General features: G+C 47.7%; 3 non-coding genes across 3 annotated transcripts; all 3 read right to left on the bottom strand.

Annotated features, from left to right (window-relative positions):
- Window positions 1–1,749: 1,749 nt before the first annotated feature.
- Window positions 1,750–1,823, bottom strand: TRNAI-AAU (transfer RNA isoleucine (anticodon AAU)). The gene has a single exon. It is a non-coding gene; the product is annotated as a tRNA-Ile (tRNA).
- Window positions 1,824–5,327: 3,504 nt separating this feature from the next.
- TRNAI-AAU (transfer RNA isoleucine (anticodon AAU)) lies at window positions 5,328–5,401 on the bottom strand. Its single transcript has one exon. It is a non-coding gene; the product is annotated as a tRNA-Ile (tRNA).
- Window positions 5,402–8,626: 3,225 nt separating this feature from the next.
- TRNAI-AAU (transfer RNA isoleucine (anticodon AAU)) lies at window positions 8,627–8,700 on the bottom strand. The gene has a single exon. It is a non-coding gene; the product is annotated as a tRNA-Ile (tRNA).
- Between the last annotated feature and the right edge of the window lie 3,492 nt (window positions 8,701–12,192).

The following is a 12,192-nucleotide window of genomic DNA, read 5'->3' as shown; positions in this document are numbered from 1 at the left end:
CTTGCGACATCTGTGTTCTCCCTTGCAACCTCTTGAAAAAAGTTCTCTTTTTTTGTTTTTTTGGGGGGGGTTTGTAATGCAAGCTCCTAGGCTGTGGCCAGCACCATGTAGCTCTTTACTTCTGGAGTGGCTGGCTTTCTTGTTCAGGGCCGTTAAAAAAAATAAGAACAATAAGAACAGGAGTGCCAAAAGTCTAACACTTTCAGCACTGACCCTAAATAAGAAAGAATAGGAATACCAAATAATGTGTCTTTCTGGAATGCTATACAATAATTGCTAGACTCATTAAAGGTTTATTTCAGGCACACTTCAGGGGGTGAGTCACTGATTTAGTCTGTTCTTAAACGCCTCAACTCAGCCTTTCATCTTTCTGAGGTCGATAAATGAGTACCAACACATGTTGGGTGATATTGGGTGTATATTTTTACAATATAAAGCGCTTAAGCGTAAGTGCTATATAATAACACATCATTATCATTTGGTCATGGACTTCTGCTTGCATTCACAGTAATTTGGGAATATGGGCCTATACACTCTGATCTTAACAATACATATGGCGATCCATTCTCGTATGAAATGTACATCACATTATGTACATCACACTATAGTGATATTGTAACCATATTTTTCGTGGTGTACAATGCTATGTGATGCCACTTGCTGTTTCGTCAACGGGTGAAAGGTTGTGTTCCATCGCTTCCTGCGATATCACTTCAGGGTGGGGTCAAATGACATCACTTCCTGTGATGTCATCAGGGGGTCAAGGGTCGTGTGATGTCACTTCCGCTACCCCTGGCATTTTGGTGAAATGACGTCCCTTTGGTGTTGCTGCCTGTTAATGATTGCTTAAACACTCTCTCCTCTCAAAGCTGTGAGATTTGCTGTGCTCTTGCTTACTCCCATTCCAAGCCGCTTCTACCCTGCCGTACTGAGCATCGTTGCGCAGTCATGCCTCCTGCCTGCAACATTTTCAGTTGAGTGGGTGACAGCCCTGTTATCATTTGCCAGATGCCTTCTCCATTTACAGGAATTGTAATCAATTGCCTTTGCACTCACACATTTGCCGGGCATGGTTATCATTTGCACAGGTAATCAATCAGTTGCCATTCTTTGGCAATGACTGCCCAGGTCCCATAGCATTTGCCAGGATCAGAAGCTGGGCACGGCTAAGTGGGGCAGGGATGCTGCTGATAGGATATCCCAGCAGGTCCTTGTCCTATTCCAAATATTGAGACCTTGTAGAGGAAACCAGGAGGAAAGATTGGTACACAGCGATTTGATTGATGGGGGACCTGCAAAAAAGGGGGGATCCTCAGGGGGTGTCCAAAGTTTAAGTTACCCATGGCTGGCCAGAGGGGTGCTGTGCTGCGATGTTGGGCCTCCCCGCAGGGTGATCCGACTCCCACAATTCAGAAGCCAGAAGACTCCTGAGATGTCAGCACACTGCAAACTTGGAGTGATGTTATCAATTTGGGACTGGCGGGAAATACCTGTGCTGCCACCGCCGGCTAAGAAGAGGAGGACCACGGATAGACTGCCTTCTTGCAGTCCTTTTGCTACAGCACTAGGACATGTAGTCATTTCAGGAGCCAAAGAACTGTTTTTGGCATTAGCCAGAGGACGTCTTTGCTTATATTGTGCTATTACTCAGAATTCCACATCGGCTTATTATTTTACAGATTTCATATTCGTCCAATGAGAGTTCTTCATTCATGACGCTCCAATTTTAAAAGGAAACTTAAAACGGTGTGGCCAGTACGGGGATCGAACCCACGACCTTGGCGTTATTAGCACCACGCTCTAACCAACTGAGCTAACCGGCCATTAATACTCACGGCCACAGCAACAGCTACTAGCAGCCGCTGTCAGCAGAAAAATGTTCTTAGTACATACCTATTGAGCCCTTAGCGCCTACAGTCAGCACATGGGAAGGCGACTTGCAGCCCATGAGACGCGCCTGACAAGATGGAGCAGGTGACATCTAGACCATTCTTTGGCATGCACTGGATAAGAGCATTTGCACAAGATGTCGTCTTTGGGCCAGTTACAACCACTTTTGGGAAGGCTTACTGCTGCCACGGACTGCTGCCATTATAGACTCCACGCTCGAGGCTACATTATGAGGGGCAGCTGTCCTGGCCAAGCCTCAATGCCTAATGACTATAGAGTTGCTCCATATATAATACTAGTCCAATTTAGGTATTTTGCACCACAAAGTTATGTGCCACTTGGCTTACTTATGGCAACCTATTCTAAAGTCACTTCCAAGGTGACTCTAAGCAGTGCTTTAAGTGGGATTAGAAATTGAGGGGGGCTCTCATTAGGGGGCGTGGCCTAGGCATGGGTGTGCTTAGTCCACGCCCCCATCAAGAACCCCCCTCACCTAAGAGTTGGGGGCTGCTAAAAGAAGCAGAGCTGGGATGCACTGGCATTATTACCTTTAATGTGCACAGCCCCTCCTTTTAAACAAAAGAAGCGGCTAAGCGGAGCAAAGGTGTGACCCCAGAATGCCACAGCACACACCCAGCAGGCAGCCTTTTCATTCAAGGAGCCACATGCTGCAATGCTTTACCACAGGCTCCTTGAATGAAAGTGATGCCTGCTGCTGATGGCTCTGTACTCTGAAACAGGAGGAGGTCTGAACTGCCCAGCTTGCCTTTTGTTTCTGAGTAAATAGCCATCAGCCAGCGTGAGTAGCGCAGGGGCTTCATGCTGGGTGATGGCTATTTACTCAGAAACAAAAGGAGGCCTGGCAGTCCAGCCCTCCTCCTGTTTCAGAGTACAGAGCCACCAGGCAGCCCGCACTGGACGGTTGCACCTGCTGCTTGCAGGTGACAGCACTTCAGTTTAGAAAAAAAGAAAAGGCAATTACTTTTTTTCTAATCCGTAGTGCTGACACCTGCACGCAGCTTGTGTAACCGTGCAGCCGCTGCACGGGCGGCCTCAGGTGTCAGCATGGCTGGGTCTAGTCGGGGGTGAGTCCCCGGCAGGGCCCCGGCTTAGGAGCCTTTTCTGGAGACTGCCGGATCTCGGCCCATGCTAGCCCCAGCCCACTTAAAGCTCTGCCTCTAAGTATCAAAGACTGATGATGCTCCTTGAAATGTCTTTTTTCCGGGAAGTCACTTCTGTCCGTGTATCTCATCAGGAACTGGATGTGTTGCCTGCAGGTTACATATAGATTGCTGTGGTAGGTGCATTAACCCACTAGGCGAGCTTATCAGGTGTCAAACCTGGGACTTGCAAGACACACATGCACACAAACACATGCTGCAAAAAACTGGACTTCCTCTGAGGCATCAGGTTGAATGTTGGTGCATGTCCCTTCCTTCATCTAGTATTACTTCCATTGGCCGATGGCAACCATTTTCCACCCCAATGTTGAGGATATTTAGTTTCACAAAGAGAGATTAATCATTGGGGGTGCGAGGCATGTAAAATCTGGCCCAGCATTAAGTCTTTGTCTTCACCCTGGGGCGTATGTTGATATGGGCAGAGATGTCTCCTGCCACTGTACCCGGGGACGTCAGTTGGGGGTTGCTAGAGGTCGCATCTGCGACCTCTGAGGTCTCCCTTGCGACATCTGTGTTCTCCCTTGCAACCTCTTGAAAAAAGTTCTCTTTTTTTGTTTTTTTGGGGGGGTTTTGTAATGCAAGCTCCTAGGCTGTGGCCAGCACCATGTAGCTCTTTACTTCTGGAGTGGCTGGCTTTCTTGTTCAGGGCCTTTAAAAAAAATAAGAACAATAAGAACAGGAGTGCCAAAAGTCTAACACTTTCAGCACTGACCCTAAATAAGAAAGAATAGGAATACCAAATAATGTGTCTTTCTGGAATGCTATACAATAATTGCTAGACTCATTAAAGGTTTATTTCAGGCACACTTCAGGGGGTGAGTCACTGATTTAGTCTGTTCTTAAACGCCTCAACTCAGCCTTTCATCTTTCTGAGGTCGATAAATGAGTACCAACACATGTTGGGTGATATTGGGTGTATATTTTTACAATATAAAGCGCTTAAGCGTAAGTGCTATATAATAACACATCATTATCATTTGGTCATGGACTTCTGCTTGCATTCACAGTAATTTGGGAATATGGGCCTATACACTCTGATCTTAACAATACATATGGCGATCCATTCTTGTATGAAATGTACATCACATTATGTACATCACACTATAGTGATATTGTAACCATATTTTTCGTGGTGTACAATGCTATGTGATGCCACTTCGTGTTTCGTCAACGGGTGAAAGGTTGTGTTCCATCGCTTCCTGCGATATCACTTCAGGGTGGGGTCAAATGACATCACTTCCTGTGATGTCATCAGGGGGTCAAGGGTCGTGTGATGTCACTTCCGCTACCCCTGGCATTTTGGTGAAATGACGTCCCTTTGGGGTTGCTGCCTGTTAATGATTGCTTAAACACTCTCTCCTCTCAAAGCTGTGAGATTTGTTGTGCTCTTGCTTACTCCCCATTCCAAGCCGCTTCTACCCCGCCGTACTGAGCATCGTTGCGCAGTCATGCCTCCTGCCTGCAACATTTTCAGTTGAGTGGGTGACAGCCCTGTTATCATTTGCCAGATGCCTTCTCCATTTACAGGAATTCTAATCAATTGCCTTTGCACTCACACATTTGCCGGGCATGGTTATCATTTGCACAGGTAATCAATCAGTTGCCATTCTTTGGCAATGACTGCCCAGGTCCCATAGCATTTGCCAGGATCAGAAGCTGGGCACGGCTAAGTGGGGCAGGGATGCTGCTGATAGGATATCCCAGCAGGTCCTCGACCTATTCCAAACAATGAGACCTTGTAGAGGATACCAAGAGGAAAGATTGGTACACAGCGATTTGATTGATGGGGGGCCTGCAAAAAAGGGGGGATTCTCAGGGGGTGTCCAAAGTTTAAGTTACCCATGGCGGGCCAGAGGGGTGCTGTGCTGCGATGTTGGGCCCATCTCCTCCCCGCAGGGTGATCCGACTCCCACAATTCAGAAGCCAGAAGACTCCTGAGATGTCAGCACACTGCAAACTTGGAGTGATGTTATCAATTTGGGACTGGCGGGAAATACCTGTGCTGCCACCGCCGGCTAAGAAGAGGAGGACCACGGATAGACTGCCTTCTTGCAGTCCTTTTGCTACAGCACTAGGACATGTAGTCATTTCAGGAGCCAAAGAACTGTTTTTGGCATTAGCCAGAGGACGTCTTTGCTTATATTGTGATATTACTCAGAATTCCACATGGGCTTATTATTTTACAGATTTCATATTCGTCCAATGAGAGTTCTTCATTCATGACGCTCCAATTTTAAAAGGAAACTTAAAAAGGTGTGGCCAGTACGGGGATCGAACCCGCGACCTTGGCGTTATTAGCACCACGCTCTAACCAACTGAGCTAACCGGCCATTAATACTCACGTGCACAGCAAAAGCTACTAGCAGCTGCTGTCAGCAGAACAATGTTCTTAGTACATTTCTATTGAGCCCTTAGCGCCTGCGGTCAGCACATGGGAAGGCGACTTGCAGCCCATGAGACGCGCCTGACAAGATGGAGCAGGTGACATCTAGGCCATTCTTTGGCATGCACTGGATAAGAGCATTTGCACAAGATGTCGTCTTTGGGCTAGTTACAACCACTTTTGGGAAGGTTTACTGCTGCCACGGACTGCTGCCATTATAGACTCCACGCTCGAGGCTACATTATGAGGGGCAGCTGTCCTGGCCAAGCCTCAATGCCTAATGACTATAGAGTTGCTCCATATATAATACTAGTGCAATTTAGGTATTTTGCACCACAAAGTTATTTGCCACTTGGCTTACTTATGGCAACCTATTCTAAAGTCACTTCCAAGGTGACTCTAAGCAGTGCTTTAAGTGGGATTAGAAATTGAGGGGGGCTCTCGTTAGGGGGTGTGGCCTAGGCATGGGTGTGCTTAGTCCACGCCCCCATCAAGAGCCCCCCTCGCCTAAGAGGTGAGGGTTGCTAAAAGAAGCAGAGCTGGGGTGCACTGGCATTATTACCTTTAATGCGCCCAACCCCTCCTTTTAAACAAAAGAAGCGGCTAAGCGGAGCAAAGGTGTGACACCAGTATGCCACAGCTCACACCCAGCAGGCAGCCTTTTCATTCAAGGAGCCACATGCTGCAATGCTTTACCACAGGCTCCTTGAATGAAAGTGATGCCTGCTGCTGATGGCTCTGTACTCTGAAACAGGAGGAGGTCTGAACTGCCCAGCTCGCCTTTTGTTTCTGAGTAAATAGCCATCAGCCAGCGTGAGTAGCACAGGGGCTTCATGCTGGGTGATGGCTATTTACTCAGAAACAAAAGGAGGCCTGGCAGTCCAGCCCTCCTCCTGTTTCAGAGTACAGAGCCACCAGGCAGCCTGCACTGGACGGTTGCACCTGCTGCTTGCAGGTGACAGCACTTCGGTTTAGAAAAAAAGAAAAGGCAATTACTTTTTTTCTAAACCGTAGTGCTGACACCTGCAGGCAGCTTGTGTAACCGTGCAGCCGCTGCACGGGCAGCCTCAGGTGTCAGCATGGCTGGGGCTAGTCGGGGGTGAGTCCCCGGCAGGGCCCCGGCTTAGGAGCTTTTTCTGGAGACTGCCGGGGCTCGGCCCATGCTAGCCCCAGCCCACTTAAAGCTCTGACTCTAAGTATCAAAGACTGATGATGCTCCTTGAAATGTCTTTTTCCGGGAAGTCACTTCTGTCCTTGTATCTCACCAGGAACTGGATGTGTTGCCTGCAGGTTACATATAGATTGCTGTGGTAGGTGCATTAACCCACTAGGCGAGCTTATCAGGTTTCAAACCTGGGACTTGCAAGACACACATGCGCACAAACACATGCTGCAAAAAACGGGACTTCCTCTGAGGCATCAGGTTGAATGTTGGTGCATGTCCCTTCCTTCATCTAGTATTACTTCCATTGGCCAATGGCAACCATTTTCCACCTCAATATTGAGGATATTTAGTTTCACAAAGAGAGAATAATCATTGGAGGTGCGAGGCATGTAAAATCTGGCCCAGCATTAAGTCTTTGTCTTCACCCTGGGGCGTATATTGATATGGGCAGAGATGTCTCCTGCCACTGTACCCGGGGACGTCAGTTGGGGGTTGCTAGAGGTCGCATCTGCGACCTCTGAGGTCTCCCTTGCGACATCTGTGTTCTCCCTTGCAACCTCTTGAAAAAAGTTCTCTTTTTTTGTTTTTTTGGGGGGGTTTTGTAATGCAAGCTCCTAGGCTGTGGCCAGCACCATGTAGCTCTTTACTTCTGGAGTGGCTGGTTTTCATGTTCAGGGCCGTTAAAAAAAATAAGAACAATAAGAACAGGAGTGCCAAAAGTCTAACACTTTCAGCACTGACCCTAAATAAGAAAGAATAGGAATACCAAATAATGTGTCTTTCTGGAATGCTATACAATCATTGCTAGACTCATTAAAGGTTTATTTCAGGCACACTTCAGGGGGTGAGTCACTGATTTAGTCTGTTCTTAAACGCCTCAACTCAGCCTTTCATCTTTCTGAGGTCGATAAATGAGTACCAACACATGTTGGGTGATATTGGGTGTATATTTTTACAATATAAAGCGCTTAAGCGTAAGTGCTATATAATAACACATCATTATCATTTGGTCATGGACATCACTTCCTGTGATGTCATCAGGGGGTCAAGGGTCGTGTGATGTCACTTCCGCTACCCCTGGCATTTTGGTGAAATGACGTCCCTTTGGGGTTGCTGCCTGTTAATGATTGTTTAAACACTCACTCTCTGCTCTCAAAGCTGTGAGATTTGTTGTGCTCTTGCTTACTCCCATTCCAAGCCGCTTCTACCCCGCCGTACTGAGCATCGTTGCGCAGTCATGCCTCCTGCCTGCAACATTTTCAGTTGAGTGGGTGACAGCCCTGTTATCATTTGCCAGATGCCTTCTCCATTTACAGGAATTGTAATCAATTGCCTTTGCACTCACACATTTGCCGGGCATGGGTATCATTTGCACAGGTAATCAATCAGTTGCCATTCTTTGGCAATGACTGCCCAGGTCCCATAGCATTTGCCAGGATCAGAAGCTGGGCACGGCTAAGTGGGGCAGGGATGCTGCTGATAGGATATCCCAGCAGGTCCTTGTCCTATTCCAAACATTGAGACCTTGTAGAGGAAACCAAGAGGAAAGATTGGTACACAGCGATTTGATTGATGGGGGACCTGCAAAAAAGGGGGGATCCTCAGGGGGTGTCCAAAGTTTAAGTTACCCATGGCTGGCCAGAGGGGTGCTGTGCTGCGATGTTGGGCCCATCTCCTCCCCGCAGGGTGATCCGACTCCCACAATTAAGAAGCCAGAAGACTCCTGAGATGTCAGCACACTGCAAAGTTGGAGTGATGTTATCAATTTGGGACTGGCGGGAAATACCTGTGCTGCCACCGCCGGCTAAGAAGAGGAGGACCACGGATAGACTGCCTTCTTGCAGTCCTTTTGCTACAGCACTAGGACATGTAGTCATTTCAGGAGCCAAAGAACTGTTTTTGGCATTAGCCAGAGGACGTCTTTGCTTATATTGTGCTATTACTCAGAATTCCACATCGGCTTATTATTTTACAGATTTCATATTTAAAAGGAAACTTAAAAAGGTGTGGCCAGTACGGGGATCGAACCCGCGACCTTGGCGTTATTAGCACCACGCTCTAACCAACTGAGCTAACCGGCCATTAATACTCACGGTCACAGCAACAGCTACTAGCATCCGCTGTCAGCAGAAAAATGTTCTTAGTACATACCTATTGAGCCCTTAGCGCCTACAGTCAGCACATGGGAAGGCGACTTGCAGCCCATGAGACGCGCCTGACAAGATGGAGCAGGTGACATCTAGACCATTCTTTGGCATGCACTGGATAAGAGCATTTGCACAAGATGTCGTCTTTGGGCCAGTTACAACCACTTTTGGGAAGGCTTACTGCTGCCACGGACTGCTGCCATTATAGACTCCACGCTCGAGGCTACATTATGAGGGGCAGCTGTCCTGGCCAAGCCTCAATGCCTAATGACTATAGAGTTGCTCCATATATAATACTAGTCCAATTTAGGTATTTTGCACCACAAAGTTATTTGCCACTTGGTTTACTTATGGCAACCTATTCTAAAGTCACTTCCAAGGTGACTCTAAGCAGTGCTTTAAGTGGGATTAGAAATTGAGGGGGGCTCTCGTTATGGGGCGTGGCCTAGGCATGGGTGTGCTTAGTCCACGCCCCCATCAAGAACCCCCCTCACCTAAGAGTTGGGGGCTGCTAAAAGAAGCAGAGCTGGGATGCACTGGCATTATTACCTTTAATGCGCACAGCCCCTCCTTTTAAACAAAAGAAGTGGCTAAGCGGAGCAAAGGTGTGACCCCAGAATGCCACAGCACACACCCAGCAGGCAGCCTTTTCATTCAAGGAGCCACATGCTGCAATGCTTTACCACAGGCTCCTTGAATGAAAGTGATGCCTGCTGCTGATGGCTCTGTACTCTGAAACAGGAGGAGGTCTGAACTGCCCAGCTTGCCTTTTGTTTCTGAGTAAATAGCCATCAGCCAGCGTGAGTAGCACAGGGGCTTCATGCTGGGTGATGGCTATTTACTCAGAAACAAAAGGAGGCCTGGCAGTCCAGCCCTCCTCCTGTTTCAGAGTACAGAGCCACCAGGCAGCCCGCACTGGATGGTTGCACCTGCTGCTTGCAGGTGACAGTACTTCGGTTTAGAAAAAAAGAAAAGGCAATTACTTCTAATGCCGACACCTGCACGCAGCTTGTGTAACCGTGCAGCCGCTGCACGGGCGGCCTCAGGTGTCAGCATGGCTGGTTCTAGTCGGGGGTGAGTCCCCGGCAGGGCCCCGGCTTAGGAGCCTTTTCTGGAGACTGCCGGATCTCGGCCCATGCTAGCCCCAGCCCACTTAAAGCTCTGCCTCTAAGTATCAAAGACGGATGATGCTCCTTGAAATGTCTTTTTTCCGGGAAGTCACTTCTGTCCGTGTATCTCACCAGGAACTGGATGTGTTGCCTGCAGGTTACATATAGATTGCTGTGGTAGGTGCATTAACCCACTAGGCGAGCTTATCAGGTGTCAAACCTGGGACTTGCAAGACACACATGCACACAAACACATGCTGCAAAAAACTGGACTTCCTCTGAGGCATCAGGTTGAATGTTGGTGCATGTCCCTTCCTTCATCTAGTATTACTTCCATTGGCCGATGGCAACCATTTTCCACCCCAATGTTGAGGATATTTAGTTTCACAAAGAGAGATTAATCATTGGGGGTGCGAGGCATGTAAAATCTGGCCCAGCATTAAGTCTTTGTCTTCACCCTGGGGCGTATGTTGATATGGGCAGAGATGTCTCCTGCCACTGTACCCGGGGACGTCAGTTGGGGGTTGCTAGAGGTCGCATCTGCGACCTCTGAGGTCTCCCTTGCGACATCTGTGTTCTCCCTTGCAACCTCTTGAAAAAAGTTCTCTTTTTTTGTTTTTTTGGGGGGGGTTTGTAATGCAAGCTCCTAGGCTGTGGCCAGCACCATGTAGCTCTTTACTTCTGGAGTGGCTGGCTGTCTTGTTCAGGGCCGTTAAAAAAAATAAGAACAATAAGAACAGGAGTGCCAAAAGTCTAACACTTTCAGCACTGACCCTAAATAAGAAAGAATAGGAATACCAAATAATGTGTCTTTCTGGAATGCTATACAATAATTGCTAGACTCATTAAAGGTTTATTTCAGGCACACTTCAGGGGGTGAGTCACTGATTTAGTCTGTTATTAAACGCCTCAACTCAGCCTTTCATCTTTCTCGGGTCGATAAATGAGTACCAACACATGTTGGGTGATATTGGGTGTATATTTTTACAATATAAAGCGCTTAAGCGTAAGTGCTATATAATAACACATCATTATCATTTGGTCATGGACTTCTGCTTGCATTCACAGTAATTTGGGAATATGGGCCTATACACTCTGATCTTAACAATACATATGGCGATCCATTCTTGTATGAAATGTACATCACATTATGTACATCACACTATAGTGATATTGTAACCATATTTTTCGTGGTGTACAATGCTATGTGATGCCACTTCGTGTTTCGTCAACGGGTGAAAGGTTGTGTTCCATCGCTTCCTGCGATATCACTTCAGGGTGGGGTCAAATGACATCACTTCCTGTGATGTCATCAGGGGGTCAAGGGTCGTGTGATGTCACTTCCGCTACCCCTGGCATTTTGGTGAAATGACGTCCCTTTGGGGTTGCTGCCTGTTAATGATTGCTTAAACACTCTCTCCTCTCAAAGCTGTGAGATTTGTTGTGCTCTTGCTTACTCCCCATTCCAAGCCGCTTCTACCCCGCCGTACTGAGCATCGTTGCGCAGTCATGCCTCCTGCCTGCAACATTTTCAGTTGAGTGGGTGACAGCCCTGTTATCATTTGCCAGATGCCTTCTCCATTTACAGGAATTCTAATCAATTGCCTTTGCACTCACACATTTGCCGGGCATGGTTATCATTTGCACAGGTAATCAATCAGTTGCCATTCTTTGGCAATGACTGCCCAGGTCCCATAGCATTTGCCAGGATCAGAAGCTGGGCACGGCTAAGTGGGGCAGGGATGCTGCTGATAGGATATCCCAGCAGGTCCTCGACCTATTCCAAACAATGAGACCTTGTAGAGGATACCAAGAGGAAAGATTGGTACACAGCGATTTGATTGATGGGGGGCCTGCAAAAAAGGGGGGATTCTCAGGGGGTGTCCAAAGTTTAAGTTACCCATGGCGGGCCAGAGGGGTGCTGTGCTGCGATGTTGGGCCCATCTCCTCCCCGCAGGGTGATCCGACTCCCACAATTCAGAAGCCAGAAGACTCCTGAGATGTCAGCACACTGCAAACTTGGAGTGATGTTATCAATTTGGGACTGGCGGGAAATACCTGTGCTGCCACCGCCGGCTAAGAAGAGGAGGACCACGGATAGACTGCCTTCTTGCAGTCCTTTTGCTACAGCACTAGGACATGTAGTCATTTCAGGAGCCAAAGAACTGTTTTTGGCATTAGCCAGAGGACGTCTTTGCTTATATTGTGATATTACTCAGAATTCCACATGGGCTTATTATTTTACAGATTTCATATTCGTCCAATGAGAGTTCTTCATTCATGACGCTCCAATTTTAAAAGGAAACTTAAAAAGGTG

Source organism: Ambystoma mexicanum, chromosome 1p, assembly GCF_040938575.1.
Source record: "Ambystoma mexicanum isolate Mex_15411 chromosome 1p, UKY_AmexF1_1, whole genome shotgun sequence".
Taxonomy (NCBI): Eukaryota; Metazoa; Chordata; class Amphibia; order Caudata; family Ambystomatidae; genus Ambystoma; species Ambystoma mexicanum.
The sequence above is the reverse complement of the archived record's forward strand: the minus strand, read 5'-3'. Positions and strand labels throughout refer to the sequence as shown.